Genomic DNA, 20,060 nt, shown 5'->3' on the forward strand with positions numbered 1-20,060 from the left:
CATTAACCGTGGGTTAATCGGTCGCAGAAAACCCGGTCGCAGAAGTGTCGCTAGCCAGTGTAAACGCATGGTTAGAACCCACCTTGAAGCTGATGAGATGTGATTTTAGTACAGAACTCTACAACCGTTTGTCAGAGTTTTCTATTGGGCAACGCGATTTCCTGAAAATAAATGTCACATGTGTGATAGAATCCGTGAGAGCTGGCAAGTTGTTAGCTTGGTTTTCCGGTTGTGAAATAGACGTCAAATTACCGTGCTAGGAAAAAATAATGCGAACTTTTTCGGTTTCAGTTTTTGGTTATATAGTATAATGTTGTTCTTTAAAGCACAGTGATGGAATGTTGTTGATTTAATCCGTCAAAAAGTTTGCCACCTCAAAAAGAGACAAACAATGGTATGTAGTTGTGGGCTTCCCGTTCAATGCATTATGTAAGCTACTCTGTAAGGCTTGTTGTAAAAACAGCGAATGAATGGGATTTATAAGGTGATGCACCGACGTACTGTAGAAGTTTGTTCTGTAATAAATCATTCTCAAATATATGCTTTTCCTTCTCTTTCTAGCGCAGTGGGCACAGAGTTTAAGAAGAAACACGTGGAAATGAAGATACCTGCGGAAATGAATACTTTAAAATTCAATTAACTCCCTCGAAGCACGAAGGAAGTGCTTACATAAAAAGAAGGAATGCATAGTGTGGTAAGTTGTGTACAGTTATTCGGTTTGAACCTATGCTTAATAAGTCTTCTGATTAACACGTGAAGCGCTACGACTGCGTTCTTTCCCGTGTATCGGCGTCAGTTCGCTGGGACCGACAGAGACGGTTTGGCAGGCCGGCGTTCCTCTGTTTTGCTTTGTACCTTATCGTCGAGACATGATTGAATGTGTAAGCATTGCTCGCTCGCCGTTGCGCTCGGCGCTAACGTGTTAATAAGCAGAGTAATACGCTTGAATTACCGGTTTAGTGCATAGCAAATTTTTTGAGAAGTGATATTATAATCGGTTTGTCTTGGACTATGCAGAAGTATTATACTATTGATCAATTTTTATCTCCCAGGCATGTTATATGAAGTAGAAGAGAAAGCAGAAGTTACTCATAAGCTTTTGTTAATTATAATTAATTTTTGTTAATATGTGAACATAATTTTCTAATTTATTTTTTATCCGTTCATCCATTTCAGTGTATTGATGTTTGTGAAAACAAAGATAATCAGAATTTTACAGTGTTGTGTGTTGTTCAGTTTTTTGAAGTTGAAATTTCTTCTGATACTAAGTAAGTATGCATGTTATGTATGGCTATGAAGATCATAACTTCTAGTGGTAATTGCTTTTATTTATACTTCAATCAATTTCAGTGTCGATTCAGTCATGGTTTTGTTGGTGATTATGTTAAATAACAGAGACGAACATGATGGGAGTTCTTTCTTAATTGATCGTTTTAAAATGGTGAGTGTTGTTGATATTTCTTTGCTTTTTTTAAATTCTTGTTAACTGATGAATGTTATGAATGAAATTGTACTTGTTCTCCTCCCCATACAATTTTTCATGTTGGACGATACGCTTGATTTGATTTCGAAAGGGTTATGTTCGCACATATTATGCTCAACATAATTTTGCTGCTGTCACTTTTAAATGGCATTAAATGAAGGCTGTCTATACTTGTGGTAAGGTCGGAATTAGTTTGTAAAATGTATTTAACTCTAGAATACATTGCTTTGGAGTCTTACCCGGATGCTTTGAAGCGGTAGAATTGATAGCTCTTTTTTTAATTTCGATTCGCCACTAATTCGCCATTTTTGAAGATTTTTCTGATCAGTAAATGACTGTTGTTATATTTATATATTTATTTATTTATAATATATATATTTATTTATTCATTTATCTGGCCCAGTTGTCATGCATATTAAATAACCCGCACTCCTCTAATTGCAATTATTGTCCCTAGCTGAACGGGATGAAATTTTCGAAAGTGCTCGTACTTCACTAACTGATGAACTGAAGTCCACCAGGTTTCCTGATTCATTCTTTTTCCTCTTGGCCTCTTGGGCTCTTGTTGGTCATGCCTGAACGTTGGTTATGCCGCCTCTGGCACTCAGTTGTCGTTTTTTTTAACTCGCGCTACCGCTCGACATTCGCAGTCCCTCCAATAAGTTCCTAATTCGTTATAAGCCCTTATTATTGGATGCTCGGATCTTGAACATCATATACTGTTCTGCGTGGGAATAAGAGCCACCTTGCTGTTCTGTATTTTCTGGGTGCGTGCTCATCTTTGAGGGCTTGATTGCGACTACTTTATTCGTATCTGGTAATTTAGATTCTAAGTACAAATAAACTTACACTACCACTTATTTTAAGTACATTATACACTACAGTCTCCCTTATGTTTATTTCGAATATTTTAATCTAGGCTGTCCTCGCAATCTATTCGAGCGACGGACAGGAGGGGAACTAGATTCGCTCCTTTTACGTTTGTTAGTGATAGTTTCTTCAACTCTAGTTTTATCTATAACATGATTCTGATCACTATATCGTTTTCGTATTTGGTTAACGTGAACCATCCATTGCCGTTTATAGTTATTAAATATGTTACGGTGCTAAATCTTTTTAAGACAACTGCAACTTGGTATCCATCTTACCAGTTCTTTGAAATGGTTCCTATACATTACTTTTTCACAATACACTGTTTTCAGGGCCAATTCGTCCGTATCAAGCTGCTCTTTGCCGGTAGTAGGCAGTGAATTACACGCGCAAGGCTTTTGTTTGGCATCGTTAGGAAGTACTTTGGGCTTGTTAAGTTTAACTTTGCCGTTATCGGCAGCAACATTGGCGCGCCGAAAAAAGGTCACGTTCTCTCTTGTTATACGTTCGGGATGGTTTTGAATGAGTCGTTTTTATATTTTAATAGAACTAATATCGTTCTGCTACAATATTCACACTTGGCTTAAAATGATTTTTTAACAGTTTCACTAATTCGCCTGGAACACTAAACTTGACGGCTACCGAATATAATAACGCTCCCGCCATTATCACCAAGATGGGAACCTTCTTCTCGTTCGGTACATCATTTGCCATAAAGAACATTTCGATACGGTGAACGTATTCAGTAAAACTGTCGCCTAGCACGTAAGGCTCTATACTTCCGATTGTGAAACTCATTTTAACTTCTTTTTTAAATTCAAACTTTTTTACTTTTTCCTCGTCGCCAATTTGTTCTGCCTTTTCTGGGTGCGTGCTCATCGTTTGAGAGCTTGACTGCGACTACTTTATTCATATCTACTAACTTAGATTCTAAGTACAAATGCACTTACACTCTGAACTCTGAACTCAGACTTTCTGGACTCCCACTCTGTCCCATTCGATATCCCGGTCACTCTCTTCCAGTCGGTCTTGTAGTGTCTCGCGTTTTACCATTCTCCTTACATACAAGTCCATTTGACGCGCGTGTGTCTCAATTCTGTGCAGCCTCTTTCTATAGAAAAAATAATTATACATACAGCCTTTTACGATGGATAGCATAAGTTGAAACGCGTTGAACGCCTTTGTAAACTCCGTTATCGCGTCTGGAAACCGGAATATGACATCTTGCAATCCTTCATCGCGTTTGTTACCTTCATTAATGATTCTTTAAACTCGAATATGATATTTGTAAACTTCATTATCGCCCTGTCAGATTGGAGGCCGGTTTGTTTTGGGTTTCATAGATGCAAATTGTGTACACATACATATATAGTCAACCATTCGAAAAAGACGTTACTGTTCACAAATTGTATCCACGCTGTGAATCAATTATTTTAAACGATTGAACGGTTCTATTGAATATCTGTTATGGAAATGGTATATTGTGGTATACACAAATCATAGGAGGGCCCATAGAAACGGAAATGTAAGATTTATTCTTACCAATCTAGTAAGCTTAGATGTGCTGCGGTGAAGGTAATTGCAAGTGAGAATTTCAGAGTCCGTGATAAACAAGCTCAGCGAAGGAGAAACAGGATTAATTTGCCCACTGAGGAGTAGTGAATTGGCCTTTTATTCCCCATTGAAACTGGAAAAGAATGACACGTTGGAGGCACTGGTCCTGCTGGGTGCATATGTGAAAACAAGCATGGTGTCAGCTCAAGACGATGAACAGCAACTTTCACTGCAACGACGGCATTTGATGAAATCAACAAGCAACGAACAAACCTACCGCTTTCTGAATGAGCCCTCATTGTTCGAAGACTAGCCTAAGAAAGCTTTCGTCCGCTGGAGCTACCGGATGATCCTGGATGTAGAGCGGTGGATGGCCCGGAAACACGGACGGGTAAACTTCTACCTGTTCCAGGTGCTGACGGGGCACGGCTTTTTCCGCCAGTATCTCGCAGCCAAAAAGTTTACCCAATCCCCGGGCTGTCCGGCCTGCCCTGACGCCGAGGATTTGCCGGAACACGTGCTGTTCCAGTGCCCCCGTTTCGCCGGGGTGCGCGAGCGGCTCCTGTCTGGACATGGGCTGGCAACCGTTACCGCCGACAACATGCACGAACACCTGCTCTATAGCACGGAGGCCTGGGTTCGACTGGAGGAGGCAGTAAGAATCATCTGTTCCGAGCTCCAGCGGCTCTGGATCACCGAGAGGGAAGCCATCGCTGAGCGGCAAACGGCAGCGGCCAGGCGGCGAGCAACGGAACAAGCAGCGGTACGGGCAGCGGCCCAAGATCGAGCGAGAACGAGCAGGTTCGGTCGTGACCCCACGCTACGGGCTAGGATCCAGGCCATGGACCCGGACACGCGGTTGGCCTTCCGGCGTAGAGCAAGGCAGCTTTTGGACAGCACCAGGCTACTCCGACGACGCCCATAGCGGATGCCAACCGGGGTTTACGCCAGCACCATGCAACGCAACCTGGCGCGTCTGCGGGTTCATGACGCGACCCCATAGCACCAGGACGCGGCGCAAGTGGCTCTAGACGACGCCGAGGGAAGCCTGCGAGAGGCAAGACGCCTCCACAGAAATGCACGCCAGCGCCAGGCATCCCGAGCGAGAGAACGATCCCAGCGCGGGAATGCTTAAACAAAAAAACGGAAACGAGGCCCAATAGGGGCTAGATAAGTAGAACCACGGCTCGATAGCCAGACGCCCGCCCCCATGTAGCACTACCGTATAGGTGTATGCTGTGTGGGGACACCAAAGGGCAAGAGCAGGGACTAGGGCGTTTATTTTGAGAAATCTGTGATACCCCATCTAGTCTAAGAAAGCTATTTATATTTTGTTCATTTTTGTGGTGATCTATGTATAAATTCCTACAACCTACGCAAAAATGTTGCATACCATGCAAATAATCATGCAGGGCCTAGATTTAAAACATTTTCATACACAGTTCAAAACATTTTCAGAGGATCAGTTTATCTCAAACCACAGAAAAGCATTGTTGTTTGCTATTTCGACCAAACTATAGTTTTTATTATACTCTGCAAGGATTCAAAGGATGATTTGATAAATCACTGGTCATTTACAGGTACTAGTTGCATATCACATTTACATTTAAATTTAAAGGCTACATAGGAACATCTCGATATTGTAAAAGTTTCGATATACGAGTTTGGCATAAACGTGAGCCAACACTTCTTTGCCAGTTTCAATGGGGAATAAAAGGCCAATTCACTACTCCTCAGTGGGCAAATTAATCCTGTTTCTCCTTCGCTGAGCTTGTTTATCACGGAATCTGAAATTCTCACTTGCAATTACCTTCAACGCAGCACATCTAAGCTTACTAGATTGGTAAGAATAAACCTTACATTTCCGTTTCTATGGGCCCTCCTATGATTTGTGTATACCACAATATACCATTTCCATAACAGATATTCAATAGAACCGTTCAATCGTTTAAAATAATTGATTCACAGCGTGGATACAATTTGTGAACAGTAACGTCTTTTTCGAATGGTTGACTATATATGTATGTGTACACAATTTGCATCTATGAAACCCAAAACAAACCGGCCTCCAATCTGACAGGGCGATAATGAAGTTTACAAATATCATATTCGAGTTTAAAGAATCATTAATGAAGGTGACAAACGCGATGAAGGATTGCAAGATGTCATATTCCGGTTTCCAGACGCGATAACGGAGTTTACAAAGGCGTTCAACGCGTTTCAACTTATGCTATCCATCGTAAAAGGCTGTAAAATAAAAATTATATTGAGTTTAATTCTTAATCATCATCATCTGATTGTGGAATGCTGTGTACAAATACAATACATTCTATCTTAATTACTTACATACCCTATCAAAAAAAAACATAAGCTGCACACAATTTTTTAAACTCAGGTAGTGTGTCCGCATTTACAATTGTGGTTGGTAGTTTATAAATAATAATAATAAATTATTATTGCTATTAGTTTTATTCAATGGACAATTAGGTCTGTTTGAACTTAAAATTGGTATTAAATCTAAGTTTACAATCTTCCAATTCATCCAATTTAAAACAAAATCATAAACTGAACATTTTTAATTAGTGCTAGACGTCCATCTTAATAGTATGTTATTTTTGAAACTAGCTGTGCTAACATTAAAATCATGGTAGGCGCTGAATATATTAAACATTTTTGACATAGCGATAATCGGATACTTGCATATGATATGCCGTACTTGTATGTGGGACTCTGATAGCGTCTTTGAATCTCAGGGCCTTCTGCGGCGCAGAAATATTTAGTTTATCTAGTTGGGATGGTGCGTCAATTTCGTTATTTAATAGTTTGGCTATAAACGTAGCTAGGGCCACATTTCGCCTATAGGACAGGGGTTGCAAACCTAATAGTGAGCAACGATCACGATAGCATATTTGATTAGTAGGCCTGAACCACGGTGCGTAATAAAGACCTAATTTAGTAAACCTACGCTGAATACTACTTATCGTAGTATGGCTCGCCACTCTCGGTTAATGTAAATTACCCTGATGAAGCTTATGAACGAATATCACAGTTTGGTACACGTTTCTTAGTTTCACATTCCAAGATGTTGATCATAGTCTGACACGCTTTCCAGACTGCACCGTCGCGTAACGCGACGTCGCCTGACAGACGCTGAACTCCATGCAAAAAAAACCTAGCGCGATTCGCGCGACATTGCGCAAGGTTTTTTTTATATGGAGTTCAGCTCCTGTTAGGCGACGTCGCGCTGTAGTGTGGACCCCGAGTGAGACGAATTGAACCGACTACAACCTTATACATATCTCATGGCTTTATTTTGCAACCTTGTAGCCTGTCAAACTGGGTCTATGAAGCAGGAAACAGGATTGACGAACAAAAGCCAAGGTAAAGCATAATCAGAGAGTTATATAACAGAATCCTACTAACCAAGCATAGGTCCCACCCCTTAATTGAAAGAGACCACAACGCTTAGCCATTTTTTAAATCAAATTATCAATGTGGGCTGTAGACTTGATTTTCTCGTGAATAATTACTTGCTGTATACTTGTTTCTCACGACTCCCCGTAAGGATTCGAGATTACTTCTCATTCCAAGCGCCACTTTTAGAACGCAGTTTGAAATTAGAATACGTTGGTTATTACCATTGTTGGGCGATTGCGACATCATTCGATTAATGTTGGGTTCTTTGAATCTTTCGACGAGATTGATTCAAATATTTTAATGGGTTGTTGTATTCACATGGTAAATAATAAATAAATAATCATAGCCAGCCTGGCTCTACGAACCAAAAATTTTCTTGTATGAGCCTTATTTCCTGTAGCCGTTTTTGCACTTGTCTGTTCTTTTTTTTCGATGATTATGTTCCCTGGTTTGGAAAGTAGATCCTTAGGCAAGGAACCGACGTATCCGGGATGCAAATCCGACGCTTGTATAAAGTATACAGTTTTGGGAATGTTTTGGCCTCTTTTTACCACCAAGTAATTGGATTCTCGGTTAATCTTATATGATTGATGTTGAGGAACGTGTCTAATTCTTTATGGGCAACAACTTTTGGTATAAAAAGAATTGTTGTGAGTTGTCTGGTTTAATCGGTTGTGATTTTCTCCAGCACGCCGAATTTGCACGCCGCGATTCAGTTCTACTGACGACTACCGTAGATGTACCATATTTGGCGCAGTTAAGGAAATTCTGCATAAAAAGTTGAATAACAAAAATCAATTTTCGTTCAAATCATACTACGTTTTGCACAGTGCTAGCCAAACTACCAAGTAAGCAAGTAAAATAAGTGAGAAACTCTTAAATTAATATTTCTTCAAGTTTCAGAAGCCCTTTGTGTGGCACATTATGTCCCCAACTTGGCGCATTGTTTTTGCAATGTTCCATATTTGGCGCGATGTGTTCCTTACTTGGCGCACTTAAAACAAAGTGGATGTAGTTCATTGAATTCAACAGCTTTATTAAAAATTCAACTTAAAACAATAGAAACACTTTTCAACAGCAATTTAAAAAACAATTTAGCTTTGTTTTTGCCGCGGACTTTGGCTTCTCTTGTGAAAATAAAACTATCTCATCGCTAACTTTTATAATCTCATTCATCAAAGCCTTCTATGATTCAAAAGTATCTAGCAGTACGAACAGTCATATTCTCCGAGGTGAATAATTAGGAACACTGTGAGCCAAACTTGGCGCAAAATATTTTTGCTTCAAAATTGGTATAAAACCTCAAAAAGTGCCGAATCTAACCACGTTTCATTGGAAATACTTACGTTTTAACAGTTTCTGATAAAAAAAATCCCTAATAATTTTTCCTTTGCGGATAAATGATTGGAAACAGTTTCACCATCTCCTTAGCAGCGTTGCTAACGCGGGTAAAAAATGGCGCACTTGAGGGATGGTATTTTTCATTTAATTAAATATACATTCAATAACCAAAAACCAATAACATGTTTTGATGCGGATGTATTGTACAAACATAAACAAATATTTGACTACATATTTTTGGCTGAAATGTTTTGGAAATAGTCTAATATCGAAGAAAATATTAGAAAGTGCGCCAAGTTTGGACCCGCGCCAAGTATGGTGCTTCTACGGTACTAGCAACGGTTTCGGCGGTTAGATTAGGAAGTCGATCATCATGTGGCAATAATAATTGTCTTCTGATGGTGGCAAAGAACCGATGAGGTCGATGTGGTTGGGTGAAAACGCTGGTTTTGTGTTGCAATCCAGGTAACGGAAGTTTCGGTAGGCAGATATTTTTAAGTATTACTGTTGTGTTTTTTGGTGGACTTAAAAAAAAATACTAAGCTGACAAGCTGCGTGTTTTGATTGCGCCAGTTGCTCGTAGTCGATTTTGTCCGAGGAAATTGTTCCGACTCGGCTCAGCATATCGGCCATTCCGTTTTCCTCGTCATGTACGTGTATGTATGTCCCAAAAAAAAAAAAAAAAATCAGTACCTTAGATTCAAATAATGTTTTTCATACATATAAAAAAGGGGGTCCGTGACAGCCGAGCGGTAGCGCCGGTTAGAAAATCGGCCCATGAGCGCCGGGGCTCACCACCTCGACGGCGTGGGTTCGAATCCCAACCGAGACCGGACCCTCTCCTGTACGAGAGCAGTGACTATACACGTACTACAACAGGGAAACAAGTCTCGTAAGCCCTTTTAACGGGCAGGCCTGACCAAGAGGTCGTTACGCCAAGAAGAAGAAGAAGAAGAAGAAAAATGATTGTATGACAGCTCCATACCCAGGAAGGTAGGTCAATACACACAGCAATGCACCTATGTCGAAAGTGACACTAGCCTCTTTAGCCAAATGGAATCTGAAGTTGTTTATAGTGGGTATCTTGGCCATTTGGCGTACTCCGGATATTGCAGGGAGAGCAAATCTAAAGCTACTTTCACCTTTTCCTCTCCCAATAGTTCGGCAACAGAATTCCAAGATATTGGGGAGAACTCGTAGACAAGGGGCCCTGTCTCGTCAACCACTAGTTCAATTCTCTCATTCTTTTTCCCTGATTCATGCACTTTCGTTAGCAACGGTTGTCCCTCTCCATAATTTGAACGATATCTCTTATCGTTATGGACAAGGAAGAATCCCAAGTAACATTTTAAGTTTTATCATGGTTCTAACGATGTTGTTCATGCTCATCATTAAGTCTCATCTCAAGAGTAAAATATCTTAAAGGCTGTGATAAAACCTTCATAAACCCGTTTTAAGTGTAAGAGGGCCCACTCTACAGAACGTTGTCAAAACCATCCCTTAAAACCTTTTCTAGACCAAAAATCACTGATTGGTTTTAAGAGAAGCTTTTAAGAAGGACTTAACAGCGTATTTACAGACTCTTCAAGTCTACTAAGATTTTAGACTTAATGAGCGGTTTTATAGCTATCCTCAAAAGGTTTTAAGGATGTCAAAATTATTAAAACTATTTTGCCTGCTGAGAAACCTCTATAATACCAATTGGACTTGGTACACCCATGTTAAAACATTGATAAAACTTGTTGAAGTCTAATAGGTCTTGGAAATGTTACTTGGGATTCCACCCAGTTTGCCCTGTTGTCAATAGAATCTACCTCTTTTATCCCGTGCTTCTTCACCAGGTTAGCCAAATCTTCTAAGTGAACCCTGGATCCTTCATACAAAGCATCACTTATCTCTTGGACAAATTTAGTTTTGAATTTCTCCACACTAGGAAGGCCTTGCTTTTGGACTTAACATCTGGAATTTTTTTCTGCTCCATGTTGATAAATATATTGCTATTGTGGCGTAGGCAGACGGGTGTGTGGCGGTTGGTAGCGTTTGCTTACAATTTTCGAACAGTTGACTTTACTTAACACGGACACGGTATCGCCTACGATAATCTAATGGCCATCACGAGCCAATAGAGTGCTACTGTCAGTTTGTTTCCATCGATGGGTAATGGGTCATCCAACAATCTTGTGGAAAGTGATGTAAAATAACATTTACCACATGTTTTTTCACATTACACGCATTATTTCGGCAAAAAAGAGCGAAACAAGATGAATGCTGATTGTTCTTCACTATTAAAAATATCAACAACTTTTGAAAATAACATTAACCGACAAATTGAATACATAAATAGAACTAAGAACTATTGTCAAAAATTTACTTTATTTTTCTAATGGACCCACATATTCATATTAACGAGAGTGCTACCTTCAACTCACGGCTTGCACCGATAAGATTAGTCCTCCAGTCGCAAACGACTTCTATCGGTGTCCTTTTACGCATGATGAAGTTTCTGATGGCCATTATGCAGCAACTTGAGTTTAAGGAGGCAAACGTCTCGATATGGATAGCCCAGACCGTTAGGCATGTAAACGACCCAGCGCTTTTCTGTTATTCGACCACTGGCCACTGTCATCGGTCCGGAATAGTCGATTCCTGTGCAGGAGCACGGGCGGCAAAAGGCTGCTAGACGTGCGGTGGGGTGGGTAAGTCGCTTATCGTTGGAGGGTCTTTTATATGAGGGTTCTCTCTTTTTTCGCTACAAATCCTAATACTTAACTCATATCACAGACATTTTCGAAAACTTTGCTAGTGCCTCCTCTAGCTCGTTAATGCTCCCACACAGCATGCACCTGCACGGTAGATCTGTGTGGAAGTGAGCGTCTGGCACTGTACCGGCGCTCGCGTCGGGCACTCCGGAGCTCTCGCTCTGCGTCTTTTGGCGCCGCTTCCGCTGCCTGCTGTTGGTCTGGCGACGCGATGGAGCGGCGCCACGTTGCGCGCCATCGTGGCCGCGTATACTCCTTACGGCATCCGGTGCTGGCGTCCACGAAGTCGCCGGATGTTGCCCAGTAGCTGTCCGGAAGACTCGCCTGGTTTCATCGTCTATCTGATGGATTCGTCCGCGAAGGGTCGGGTCTCGCCCGAAGCGCCCCGCCTTTGCGCGTTTTCGGGCCGCTTCCACCGCTGCCGCCCGCACAGCCACCCACCGCCAGACTGCTGCTCGATATTCCAGTGCCGCTGTAGCTCGGAGCAGATGAGCCTGGCAGCCTCGTCCATCCGTCCCCACGCCTCCTGGCTGTGGAGCAGGCTAGGTTGTTGGTTGATACGGGCTCGGCGCGCTCCTCCTTCCTAAAAAGTCGCGGGTGCTGCGCTCGTGGCACCGATGGTGCTCTTGGATCAGCTCTACAATCGGCGGTAGCCTAGCGACCACGGTGGTTACGTCGTACTTTATCGCATGGAACGTGCTGGCCACCATTTTTGTCGACCGATTGTGTACCCGGTTCAGCCTGCGCCGGTAACACTGCAGCTCCGTCGCCTACCACCAAACCGGGGCCGCGTACCACATCACCGACGTTGCGAAGACGGACCACCGTGGTTCTTTAGAAGGAATCCCAGGGCCCGGCTGATCTGTGTCGACTTTTCGGTGACCGCCTTCACGTCGAAGTACCTAGATAGGTGATCCTCCAACTGCAGCGAATGTGGCGCTTTGATCGCAACACGGAGCCCCCGACCCGAATCAGCAGCCGCTCGCTGTGATGCTGTGGGTTCCACCACTTTGTTCCAGGCCAAGGCTACATTTCAATACTGTTATGTCAATCGCAGCATCGTTGTTGCCAACGATGTGGATGACGTAGTTAGCAAACAAACTTAAGATAATTTTATCCTGTGGATATGGTATCCGCTCCTACACTGGCCGAAGGGACTGGAACGAGCCCGGGAATCCTGGAGCAGCACCCTTTATGCATTGCAGCAGCAGCTTCCACGCGACACTAGCACAAGCACGCGCGACGAACTTGTGTTCCAGGGTTTGCCGTGCAGCACAATACATGCAAGCCGCCCAGGATGTCCGACCCATCCTCTCCAGCAGCTCTCCGTGCGCAATCTTGCCATTCACATACAGGTACAGTGCGGATCGTTGTTCTGAGCTGAGCTTGTTGCCGTGGATGTTTTTCCACACCTTATTTCATTTTATTGATGGGAATTGGGCCATAAACTTGGCGTCAGGCAGTCTGCCCACTAGCGTTATGCGGAACGCCTTGTTTGACGGCTGCTGCCGCAGGTCTGCACCATAACATAAGCCAGTTTCTGGATGACGGTGCGAAGCCATGGATATGTTGTTGCAACCAAGATATGTTGGGTTCCATACTCGAGACACTGGTGTTCGGTCACATATTTATTGGTGAGCAGTGCGATTGCTTTTACCGCTGGAATATGGAGGTTTAAACCACCTCGATCTCGTGACAAGGCCAGCTGTTGAAGGGGAACACGTATGCCACCTGAATCGCTCCAGAGGAGAGATCCTACTAGTCTCATAACTTTGGCTATGTTCACTGCACGGGGACCACAGACCGAGGCCACGTACCACGACTTCGTCAACAGAAAGGCGTTGAGAAGTATCACCCTCTGCACCAAGTTGAAGTCTCTCACTCTGTGCAGCCAGGCCAAATTTCGGAACTTCTGGATTATTACATCCCAGTTCTGCGCTGCTGCGTCACGTACATTGTTTGTAAATTGCTCGGGGACGAAGAGAGCGTGATGGCGCGTGAAAATTTATGGACTCAAGCAGTGCGGAGCCATCAATAGATCCGTTTAAAAGCTTGAATACAAACGTCTGCTGAGCGTTAACTCTCCTATCGGCGAGTGGCTCCAACCCCAGCAGCAGGCAGCGCGTGGCATACCGAGGTAACGAGTCCCGATCGCCCCAAGGCAACATCCCAACTGCAACTCGCGTCATTTTCCGCTGGATGGCTTTGCAGGGTGCAGAAACATTCCCTGAGGTGCTTGTTCCTGAAGATCCTGCTCGAGGTTGGTCAACTCTCACACCGAATGCATCGTAGAGGTTTTGTCGAATTATTTTTTTCTGCGCTTTATATTCTGCGGTGTAATCATGAGTAACCCTCCATTTCTTAAATATGACTCTATAGGAAATATTTAATAAACATTGATGAAACCGCAACGCAAAGCAATGTAGTGGGGATATGCCATGCAATAATGCGGAAGGTTGTTCGTTACATCATGTTTCAAGCAAAGTTAGATCACTCATCTGAAAAGGAGTTGCACCACAAATAGGACAACACATGCCTGGTTGTTCCGTGATCACTGATAAATAAAAACGATTAAACACAGCTTGACAGCTATGATAACCGACTGATACGCGTGTTTACATAGTAGAATAAAGAACTTGACTGTTCAGATCATTTTATTTTCAAATCGTTTTCATTGTTTTTTCATAGAGACCAGGAAAGATTAGCAGAGTGTTTTTTTTCGAAATTTCGGTTGGGGTTGATCCGGGTCCATGCCGGCGGTGAAACTTTGCTAAATACTTTAAAATGAGTTAAACTATGTTTCTAGACACTAATTAGACCAGAACACATCGAAACATTTTTTTGCTGCATTACCAAAGTTGAAAAAGCGTATTATTTCCATAATGCCACACAGTTTTACTTGGCAAAAGTGAATAAGACATGGTAAATGTGCATATTAAATATTTTTTTATGAAAGCTTAATATATTACCTTTCCAACGATGTATAAAACATCCTGGTCATAGTTTAAATACTTGTAAAACGGTTGCCATCAAGCAATCAATAAAAGTTCACATCAAGCAATCAATAAAAATTCAATAAAAGTTCGGACCATTTTTTATCACTTTTTTGACTTTGACAGATTATTTCTCGAAATCTACTAGTCCTAAAAGGCTAAAAATTAGGATTGGTCTTAGTTAACATGTCTACTACAAGGAAATGTAACTGAATTTATCATACTCTCCATCGCCTAATGTCCGCCTTTTCCCCATAGTGTGACGTGTCAATGTTCAGTTCCGTTATGGATCGCCGACAACGATGCACCGGGAGATCGTGAAGTCTTCAATTAATAACATGGGCTTCAGACATACGGTACCCAAGCGGAAGTAACTTACCCCAAAATAGAGTGCATGACAAAGCGACACAATTTAGCGATACATTCTTCAGGGTAAGATAAGAAAATCATACTCAGTTTAATAAACAATTAAAGGATCGGAACAGAAAACTAGCAGTTGGTAAACATTAATCAACGTCACACACGAACTCAAATTGTGCGTTTATCAAATTACACTTTGATAAATTTCTTTTATACTATTAATATTTTATTAATTCATATTTTTATACTATGCATATTTTATTAATGTTTCAGTTCATGATTGTCTTTGTACAAACGCGTCCATGGTTAATTGTTTGGTAGCTTGTTTTTTCTCTTTCAGTATTTTCGAATACACATCCATTTCCTCTCGTACTCGACTGCTAATTGTTTTAAATCGAACCTCGTCGTCATCCATAGCTTCAATTTGGGATAATCGTAAAAATCGTAAGTTATGCAAATGTGTAATTTACATATTTCTTTTATACTATTAATATTTTATTAATTCATATTTTTATACTATGCATATTTTATTAATGTTTCAGTTCATGATTGTCTTTGTACAAACGCGTCCATGGTTAATTTTTTGGTAGCTTGTTTTTTCTCTTTCAGTATTTTCGAATACACATCAATTTCCTCTCGTACTCGACTGCTAATTGTTTTAAATCGAACCTCGTCGTCATCCATGGCTTCAATTTGGGATAATGCACTTTCCAAATGGTTTAAGGCATCCGTTAGACCTTTTAATGTGAAGCATTTTTCTGCTTCTTCTTCTTCTTCTTCTTTATCTTCATCTTCATCGATGTAGTTCTCAAGTATTTCTAACGTTAGCATTTTAATTAGATCTTCATTCGAAAGAGGATCTCCCACACTATATACAAGACTTTTAATTTCCGGAACATCGACCTCTATTTCTAACAAATGAGCCAATGCAACGCATTCATTCACCCCATTCTCTATCAACGTAGATAAGTTGCTAGTTTGGTCTTCATTAAAAAAAAGCAGGATAAACTTTTTTCCAAGCACATTGCAGCGCATCTGATTTTAACTCCTTCCATGCAGCACCAATATTTTTAATAGCGTGTAAAATGTTGAATTGTTTCCAGAATTGAGTCAATGTACATGAACTTCTATCAATAGATTCTATTGCCTGTGCGAAAGTGCGTCTGAGATAAATGGATTTTAATGCTGCTATGACACCCTGATCCATTGGCTGGATAATTGAAGTTGTTCTTGGTGGTAAAAATAATATATCTACGCACAAAACTTTCCTTGAACCATTCGATGAAAATAGATCGCGTAACCCAGCCTTTAGAATTGTGTTTCCAGGTGACCGGTAATTTTTTCATGTGTATGTTTGAATATGGGGGTGCCCATGGCGCAGCGATAGCGCGAGGAAACACCACACCACAGGTGTGGGATCGAATCTAGAGTCTGGCATCCTCCGGTATTACGAACGGCTGACCACCGATCTATAATATACCGTCTTTCGGTCACACAAACACACACTTCGGAGAGAGGCCTTGTCCCACTAGGGGATGTCGTGCAATATAAAAAAAAAATGTTTTTGAAAGCTCGTGGTTTTTTAGCGCGGTACACTACAAGTGGCTTAAGTCTCCTGCTAGATTACTTCCGATCATTAAGGTAATTCGATCCTTTGCTGCTTTGTAGCCTGACATCGTGTCCATTTCTTTCGTGATGTAGCTTCTAGACGGCATTTTTTTTTCCAGAAAAGCGCTGTCTCATCAACGTTAAATATCTGATTCGGAAGATAATTTTGATCTTCAATCATCTTAGCAAAACTAGAAATAAACTCCACTGCAGCTTTTTCATCCGCACTTGCGGCTTCGCCGTGAATTTTTATGTTGCGTAAGTTTACACGCTTTTTGAATCGTGCAAACCACCCACCACTTGCTTTGAATGCTGATTCAGTATCATCGCCTTTTTTTAAATCATTATACAAGGATAACGGTTTATCCAGAATATTCCTCATGCTCAGAGGAATCTTTTTGGATGTCATGTCCTCTATCCAAACAAGCAACATTTTCTCCATTTTCATAATGCTTTCGTCGCGACTCTGTGTGATTATTGTTCCCTCCATCGTAGCACTATTCTTCACGGATTCCAGGAACCGTTGCTTCGAGTTTACTATTGTCCTTATGGTAGACTCGGGCCGTTTGGTTTCTCTTGCAATCGCTGCGAAACTTTTTCCTACATCGTGTAATTTGATAATATTCAATTTATCGGCGAAATTAAAGGAACATTTCTGGCGGGAATCAGTTTGTTTCCGGATTGACGACATTTTAATAATATGTAGAACTTTTTATAGTAAATACACGTCCAACGTTTCTTCTTCGTCTATTTATAGAATTTTGCTAGAATGTCACCAGGCATTTGTCAAGTGGAGAATTTACATCAATGTTATAAACCCAATCTACTGTCAAATTTTGAAAACCGCGTATCTCCGAATCCGCGTATGTCGAATACCAACTGTACGTTGCGGCTTCGCGCTTGATTCTGTCGTCTTCTTGAATTGCTTCTTTCTAGTCGGTTTTATACTACAAAATCGGCTCGATCGGTGTATGGCAAAGATGTTCCACTCTTTATTTAATGATGATCGCTGAGAAAATCGGCCCATGAGCGCCGTGGCTCATCAGCTCGACAGCGTGGGTTCGAATCCCAACCGAGACCGGACCCTCCCCTGTACGAGAGGCCTGACTATCCACGTACAATAGGGTAAAAAAGTCTCGTAAGCCCTTAACGGGCAGGCTCAATGTCGTTACGCCAAGAAGAAGAAGAAGAAACTGCATCCATCTTTCCACGAATGACATGGAGTTTCCCAAACCCCTTGGCAGCCATGCAACCCCAAAGCATGATGGATCCTCCCCCATGCTTCACAGTCTTTATGGTGAACTTTCCATCGTAAGATTCACCAACTTTCCTCCAGACATATTGGCGGCCATCTGATCCATAAAGGTTGATTTTTGTTTTGTCTGTAAACAAAACCTGTCAAATAACTATTACTATCTAGAACAAGGTTGTTTGAGAAAAATTGAGTAAAATAAAAATGATACCTTGGACCAAAATTCGATATCTTTATCAATGTATTTTTTTGCAAACTCAAGCCGTAGTTTGCGATTTTTTTCAGATATGACTGGTTTTTTTACAGCCACTCTTCCGAACAAATTGTATTTTCTAAGAAAACGCCGTACTGTTGAAACATCCAAATATAACCCAAGTATGTCACGTAGATTTTTTTGAATTTCAACAGCACTCGTGAATGGGTTTGACCGAACTTGTCTAATAATGTACCGTCCATCTCGGTCGCGAATTTTACGACTTTTTTCTCTATTATTAGTTTTGTTTTTAACTCTACCGTGTGCATTATATCTCTTAATGATATCATGCACCGTTGACCGACTAATATTAGTTAACTCACTGATCTCTCGTACACTTTTGCCCTGCGTCATGTTGTGTATGACGATTTTTCTAACATCAACTGTTGTTTGTTTAGGCATTATCAACGATTAAAATTTCGACTACACTTGACGATCACCTACTACTAGCTACTGATTTAATTGTTATGATAAAATAAGGTGTCCGACTTTTAGTGCCTGGCTCGAAAATAAGACTTTTTTCGTTCGTGTCCCATTATTTACGCAATTGGAGTTTTTTTGTTTCTCTTTTTTGCATATTCGCAAAGAACAAAGGTTTGAGAAGTCCCCTGTGAAGTTTCGTGTCACTAGCTGCTTCGAAGAAGAAGATAACTTAACCCAAAGGGAAATTATGTTCGATTTTCAAGTGTCCGACTTTGGATGCCTGGTATTATATGTAGTTCCAGCAAGGGTCCCAGCAATTTGCCGTGGAAAAGCTTGTTGTAACTACATGACAGCTGCAAAAAAATAGAATTTTGTCAACCGGGTCTTATTGATATCAGTCCGTTGTCGTCTCGCTATCAGTATCCCTGTTTTCTATCGTCATTACGTGTACTTTAGTGTGGGTTTGATAATTTGTAATCGTTCTCTTTGTCAGTTCTCGTGTCGGCTAGACGTAAGGTTCGCCTCTTGCCTGCATGTAATTTGTAAATATGCATCTTCATGTCAAAATAAAGGGCTCGTAAATGAAAAAGGAAGACGCAACGAGGAATATTTGTTCATCATCAGTCATCATTTCTAAAAAAAAGTCATGTCGAACGCTTTGTGCAGGCAGTGGGATTAAACATAAAATACTAGCCGACCCGTTTGATTTTTTTAAAAATTGGTTTAACGGTCACATTATATTTCTTAAGTACATTAATTTCATTGTATTTACACTTTTTACGTCGTAAAAAGCTTATAGTAAAGCTGCTATTGATTATCATCCTTATTTTGTTAATAATCAAGCAGACCAATTGAATGAACGATGTTTTATGTACGCCTGGTAAGCCATGTATGACGTACATATTAGTTTTCTAAATTGGGTTTCTATTAGAGCTTTTTAAGAATCTGCTAAGGTGTATTGCCGATGTCTAATAACTGTTTGGAGAAAGTAAAAGCTGATGGATCCTGTAGCATTTGGACGTGCCTGTTTATGCTTAGTTAAAGTTTTTCAATATTGCTCCACAACACCGATGAGTAAGGCAAGTTCAGGTGATCTTATCAGCATAGGTGGATCGTGGCACTACGGGAAGAGTTTGCCTGAAATCACCTGAGAGGAGAAACACAGTACAGTTGGTCCCCGCAGTACGCGAATGTTTGGGACCGAACGCAATAGCGTATATCGATTTGCGTATTGGGGATTTCCTCTGCCATATAGTTTATACTTCATATTGAAGAGTTGACACTGAGAGGGAACCGCTTATTTAACATATCTTTTATCCAAATAACTAATAAGTTTTCCATATTTTCCATTGTTTCATTATATCTCTGTTAAAAAGTGCATGTTAAAAACTTCATTCTACCAAAACAAAGTAAAACTGACTAATAGAAGTCGAGCAACTCTATGGGCTGTCAGTTGTAAAAAATTGCGTATTGCGAATTCGCGTATATCGAGAATAGCGTACTGCAGGGATCTACTGTATTACTGGAACAATCTTTATTACACTTCACGTATTTGAGTGTTCTGTATAGCGCCTCAAGAGAATGCTTCTTTGCCATGATGCATTCTTCCCAGATAATTATTTTTCACTGTTGCATGACCTAGGCCATGAGTGATTGATTTTTGTTGTTTCATACGGCTTTTGTGTTCCTATTGATGTTTCGAAGTAGCCTAAATGATGAATGCGTCGTTCTACCTCCATTTCCAGCT

General features: G+C 41.1%; 1 long non-coding RNA gene across 3 annotated transcripts; it reads left to right on the forward strand.

Annotated features, from left to right (window-relative positions):
• Window positions 1-235: 235 nt before the first annotated feature.
• Window positions 236-15,198, forward strand: LOC131265918 (uncharacterized). 3 transcript variants are annotated; one of them, XR_009178325.1, is made up of 5 exons: window positions 236-394; window positions 562-694; window positions 1,177-1,268; window positions 1,351-1,441; window positions 15,118-15,198. It is a non-coding gene; the product is annotated as an uncharacterized LOC131265918 (long non-coding RNA). The 3 variants fall into 3 exon arrangements; XR_009178324.1 differs by lacking the exon at window positions 15,118-15,198 and adding an exon at window positions 14,676-14,844; XR_009178323.1 differs by lacking the exon at window positions 15,118-15,198 and having other exon boundaries at window positions 1,351-1,662.
• The last annotated feature ends 4,862 nt before the right edge of the window (window positions 15,199-20,060 follow it).

The sequence above is a fragment of the Anopheles coustani genome, chromosome 2 (assembly GCF_943734705.1).
Source record: "Anopheles coustani chromosome 2, idAnoCousDA_361_x.2, whole genome shotgun sequence".
NCBI classification, from domain to species: Eukaryota; Metazoa; Arthropoda; class Insecta; order Diptera; family Culicidae; genus Anopheles; species Anopheles coustani.